This window comes from Epinephelus moara, chromosome 2 (genome assembly GCF_006386435.1).
Source record: "Epinephelus moara isolate mb chromosome 2, YSFRI_EMoa_1.0, whole genome shotgun sequence".
Classification (NCBI taxonomy): domain Eukaryota; kingdom Metazoa; phylum Chordata; class Actinopteri; order Perciformes; family Serranidae; genus Epinephelus; species Epinephelus moara.
Window position 1 is genome coordinate 38,410,388 of NC_065507.1, and position 6,471 is coordinate 38,416,858.

Below are 6,471 nucleotides of genomic sequence, written 5' to 3' on the forward strand. Positions count from 1 at the left end.
AGAGAGAGAGAGAGAGAGAGAGAGAGAGAGAGAGCAGCAGGGGACACCTAAAGCTTTCCAAACAATTTTTTTTTTAAATAATCATTTTCGATGCTAAGAGGATATAAATGAATAAACACAGAAATTAATGGGTCCAAATTAAAGTCTTCACAGCGATTGTGTGATACAGAATGTTGCATCCACGATTAACAAGTCCGAGTATTTTTGTATACAAGATACAAGATTTTTCTTTTACTGTTGTCAAAAAAGTATATGTATATATATATATGTGTGTGTGTGTGTGTATGTGTGTGTGTGTGTGTGTGTGTGTGAGAGAGAGTGTGTGTGTCACAAGGTAGAAGTGCTAGTTTTATTGTGTTTCTATAGTTTGCTGTGCTTTTATATTTTGCTTTATCTTGTATGTTTTTATTGTGCTTGATTTTACTGTCTTTATTTGCATGTTTTGCTTGCTTTAAGTGAATAATTGTATAGTTGCTGTGATTTGAGTAAGTTTTACTTCCTGCTGTGGTCTTCCTCAATTAGTGCCAAATACCTGCACCTGGTAGAAAAGTCTCTTACAGACTGACAAGGTGGAACACCCAACCAGACAAGACTGTTTCGGACTACTACCGATGAGGTGGTGGAGAGGAGAGCCTTAAGCAATGAAAATGCGAAAATATAGGCCAAGATGTGCCGGACCAGGAAAAGCCTGAGACAGCCTGAGATGACGGCTCGAGGGGCAGCACCCAAACCTGAGCAGAGCAAGCTTCAGGGAAGCAGCACGAGGGGACGGCAGACAACAGCACAGCTTTTGAAACAGCATGGCAGTCAGCAGTACATTCAGGGATGGTCTGCTGAGAGAAACCAGCGCAGAGAAGTGAGCAGCGGCCACAGCACTACAGTGCATAACAATCATTGCGCAGAGTTGCCTATGGACGCATGGACTTCCAACCTGGAAGAGTGGACCTGCAGTGTCTTGATGCCATATTGGCCAGAGTCTGCTGCCAGATACCCGTAAGACTAAGATAAGGACAGTTGATTGCTTTTCCTTAAGGTGCTTCTCCGGACAATTTTAAGAACATTTTTATGTGTGCCTCTTATAGTTTTTGGTATGATAACATTGCATGTTTTTTTTTTTTAGTAAATAGTATTGTAGTATTTTAAGTCATTGTTTTTTTTATTCTTATCAACACCACTAGTAGGTTTTTCGTAACTATTTACATTTTTGTAATTTATTTTTATATTTTTTTTTTATTTCACCTGAACTCCTATGTCATTCCAGTGTTGCTCTCCACCTGATTTTAAAATCTACTCGGTGTAGCACAAATGAAAAGGCAAAAACACAATTGACACGCATTTCAAAAGCCAAACAAACAATACAATACAAGCCTAACCTTACAGTCATGTAAAGAAAAAGAGGAAGAAGAAGGTGTTAGCCAATCAGAAGCCTGAATAGTTAGTTAGTTTCTTTTATTCCCGTGTCATGCACCTAAAAGTGTCCAACCCTCATGGGTTTATAAGAGACCAAAACAGATAGTTGCAGCTTTCACAGATAATTCATAACAATTCAGTTCATTTCAAAATAACAAAAAAGAAACAAACATACTATAACAGCTCATTCTTGAACAAAATATTTTGTCTTCTCTCCCAGGCCTTGCAAACAAAATCTGCAACAAAAAAGGTTCCCTTCCTGAAACATAGTTCAAGTTTTTCATAATCATCCAACTCAAAGAAATAAACATAAAAGGAAGACATTCTACGTAATAATACCACCCTCTCAGCCTCATAAGCAGGACAGTAAAACAAAAAATGAACTTCCTTCTCAATTTCTCCTAATTCACACAATAAACAAAGTCTGTCCTCTTCTGGACAGTTACTAAACCTACCAGTCCCTAGAGCTAGAGGTAATGTTCCTGAACGTAGCTGTGCACAAAGAGGTTTTTGTCTTTTGTTAAAATTATACCTCACAAAGGGTTCTGTGCTGTAGCTGTTCTTTAGTAAGTAAGGAGTAAGGAACATTTTACTCCTAATTTCCTGAATATCACAAGATAACCTATTTTGAAAAATAAATGACATATCATTCAAGTAAAACAAGGGTTTCAGCTCTTTAACCCAAGGATAACCATGCGAGATACCCCAATTAAATATCTTTTTAGTGAACCTTTGATCAATAAAAGCTAATATCAGAAGGCTACCTGGAGCAGTGACATTTTTGTTACTCACTATACTATAAGAGTAACTGTACATGTATGTGTTAACATGCAAAATGTCCCACTAACAAGGTTAGAGCAAGAACTATTTTTGTCATGTCCCCCATTGCATGAAACGCTTCTTCCCTGTCTACAAGTCGACACCAAGAAATGTGACTGAAAATCCTGACTCTGGGCGGAGTTGTAAAGTGCAGTTGATGTGTGGATGGAAGGCCAAAACGTACATAGAAAAGCTATGTTTACAAAGATACTCATGTCCATGTGGATTAGGCCTGAGAGAAGTGCTAGAGAAAAACTTTTGGAGTTTTCATAATGAAAAAGCAGCATCCTCTAGGAAGTATGAATCTGGAAAGGTTTCAGACATACAGTACACCTTTAAGTTTGAATGCTTATTTAGCCTCAATTGTATGGGACTCTTTTAAAAGTTACTTCTCACGTTTGTGTTTTGTGCATCACATTTTCAGGAGATAAGCAAAGTCTGCATTTTTTTCATGTACTGACATTATCCCCTTGGTATGATGTCAAGGTTTGGCGTAACATCCACTTCCTGAACGACAAGAGCAATGGCTGCAATGTCATTGGGCATGCAAATAGACACTCATTTTAATTTGTGTGTGGGGTGGGTCTCTACACTGTGTAGAAAGATCAGCCCCCTGAATTTGCACCCAAAATGCTGTAAAAAATATCAGTTTACAATAGCCAGCACTGTTTCAGTAATTCCCGACTGAGAAAAAGGGAGAAAAAAGGTGCAAAAAAAAACAAAAACATAAAAAAATAATAATAAAAAAGAAATAAAAATATGACCCCCAAGTCACCAAGATATGGATTTGCATGGAACAAACATTATCACATGACCTTTGTGTTTGGGAAAATATGGGCAGTCATTTCTGGTGGAATTTTTACTTAAAAAATTATGGACATGACAGATTGGCATGGGAAGATCACAGAGGACCTCTGCAATTATTACAAATTACAAAAGGTCCCCAGGTAAAACTAGTCCCATGCAAATAGGGCGTAAGACACTAAAACACTGCCAGCCAGTTTATAATACAAACAGGATGTTTTATATGGCTCTAGAATTTGAATGACCTAAAGGTGAAAAGTAAAATCTGCTAATAAGAAGAAACCAGGAATGTGCATTTGCAATGACGTAGAATTGTGCTGGGATACCCCCCCCCCCCCGGTCTCCTTTTGGCTTCAACTTTGTTTTTTTTCCTTTAGCTCTCTGTGCTGTTTGTGTGAGATAGGTTCCAGTTCTGAAAACTGATATAAGCTGCTGTTTTCATAGAACAATACAGATGCAGCTATGAAAGACTACAGCTGTGTCAACTTTCTCATTGGTGCCACCTTTACACAGATTCACTACATCGAAACATGCGGTCCTCCCAGCGTCTGTTCAGCACACCAAAACATTGCTGGGCTGCACCTAACAGTATAATGGAAAGCAGTTCCTAATGCTGAAAGAAAGCTCACTTTGACTCTGCATTGATCAACACTCTGGACTGATTGGGGCCAATGCAAATAACAGGGAAGTGATGGACAGCGACTGGACTGCCTCAGCTCAGCCTGGAGAAATTAGCCTCCATGCTTCCCACCACACACAGACCCTCTATCAATGTCTGCGGCCCCGGGGCCAATTTGAATGTGACTGAGGCACTCAGTAGACGTGACAGTGACGGAGGAGGCCCATTGGAAGCTATGGTTCAATGACTCATTATGGAGGAGGCTACAGGCTGTGTTTTCTGCATTTGATACAACGCAGGCCTTTAAAAGCACTAATTGGAGTGTAAATGTGTCCTTTCTCTTGCATCTGTTTTGTTTGTTCTTATCTTGTTACTCAAATGAGCTCTTCGGATCAGCCATTAATCTCAGTGTGAAGTTTACAGAACATTTTGATAAAAAGGCAACAAGTTCAGAAAACCAAAACTGAAATATTTGTTTAAAAAAAAAGACAAAAAAGGCATTTCTCTCCAGAGCAGTATTTGTGGTGGTATAGGAAAGGCTCCTGATGGAGTTATGGTTGTTGTGATAATGACAACAAGAAAAACTATGACATTACCCTCTATTTTCAACAAGATATATAATTACATTGATTAATGCCCCAATTCTGTTTCAAATCAAAGCATTGCATATCTGATGCTCTGTAGTCCTCTTGACTGTACTGCCATAAACCTAAACCGAAACTGCTTCACTCTCCTGGTTTCACCAGAAAAATATACACTGTTCTCATGCACTGTTCATACGTTTTTCTATGAAAAGGAATGCACCAAAATGCATACATATCCCATGATAGCATAAGCTAGTAATTGTGCATAACAATACAATATTGTGCATAATAATTTGGGGAGGCTGTGATCATGTGAACAATTTGCTGACCAGACTTTTAAGGAAGCAGTCCCATACGAATACAGGCTGGTGTGGTGGATTAGTCAGAAAACACAGGAAATTTCACAAGGAGATTGGTGTATGGAACTGTGTGAACTTTGAGTCATTTTCAGGTACATCATTGCCACGTTTCTTTATCCAAAACCTAAATACTGTAACTAACTGCCTAAACCTACCCTTTAACTTTACGTTAATACGTGGGGTGCTAATTTGTAGTGTATCATCTAAACCAATCAAGAGGATCTGTGGAAAGAATAAGCCAAATACCTAAAGATCAAATTATGCTTCAAACAAAGATCCTGGATCATCTAAAAGTGAAACCCCTTTCTGGATGGCAGAATCAGGGGAGGCCTGGCAACTGTATCTGTAACTGAACCAACAGGCTGACAATTACACCAACATTATGCAGCAATTGACCAAGTTTGTGGAGGTGCAAAGACACAGGTAGCATAACAGTATCATAGCACCCTACAACGTCTTCGAGTAGGTCAGGTGAACAGAATGGGTCAAGAAAGCATATGACTATGACATGAGGAACAACTGTTTGCATCCCATCTCCTACCAACGGTCAAAATCAGCAGCTCACAATCTTTTCCAGACTTTAACCAAGTAGTTTTCGTGTGCCTAAACTTACTTAAACCATAGAGGCAGCAGATCAGAAGACACTTATATAAATCATTTTTGTAGCGGCCATTCGTAACAGGTTTGACAGGCACTGACAATCAGAGTTGTCCTGCTGATAGGTGCATCAGACCACAAAAGACAATGACAAATAATCTACCGGTATTCATTTATTTTGGAAGACGATTAGGCTGTGGGTGTGTGAGAAATGCTGTAGAGGGAGAGTTGGAAATAAGGTTCCTTTCTATATGTACTATTTTCCACTTTGCAAATCCTATGCTAAGGATATGTTTAAAACTGAAACTGCTAGGACAGTAATATATGTCATTTTGGGGATGGTCATGTGTGTCATTTTTGAAGTCAGTGAAAATTGACCTGTTCTGCCCTTTAGGTATGAGAGAGTGTTGGAATGAAGGGGAGTTGCGGCAGCAACCTCTGATTCAGACTGTGATCACACAAAATTGGTGTGCTCCATGAATAATGGCTGTAATTGAAATAAACAATGACCTAACACGCTCTCGCAAAACAGACTGTCCTTCAATCAAATATAATCTCTGTTCAAGTGAGGTGTTTGCATTAGATTATTCATATCCCAGTCTGAATGTGTTGGTGACCTCATACGATTCATCTACACTATTGCAATACTGACTTTAATGGCTTAGATGAAGTAAATTAGTAATAGAGGTGTGCTTCAAAATGTTAGCATGCTCAATTTTGGCTGTACATTTCCAAACTGCAGTACAAATCCAATGGTTTGCATGATCTCACGGGGAAGTGAACAGTCAACCATATCAATACATGCACCAAAAGAACACCAAAACATTTCCAAGCAAGGCAGCAGGACACTGAAGTGGAACAGTGACCATTTGTCTTTGTGGCCTGCCCTCGCTTTTAATTTTAATGAATTATTTTCTGTGAAATTCCGTCCGCCTATCTACTCCATTATAAACTTTGGCAAGGGTAAAAATGGGAATTGCCGTCTAATTAATTATTTCCAGCTTTTGTTTCTAATTAAATGCATGGTTAGTCTACTCTGTTAAGGTGGGTGTGTCGCAACAATGCTGTTTTACCAGCGCAGACACACTCGGTGAACCTGGTTCTGACTGTCACACCCACGCATCTACAAGAAACATGATGCTGAGCAGCAGAACAATGGAAAGTTTGGAGAGGAAAAGTAAAGCAAAGTTCTTCTGCAGTGAAATCAGCACACACTCTGTGGTTGTTTAATAAAGTGTACAGTGGAGGAAAGGATGCCCAGTGTTTGCCAGATTGTGTG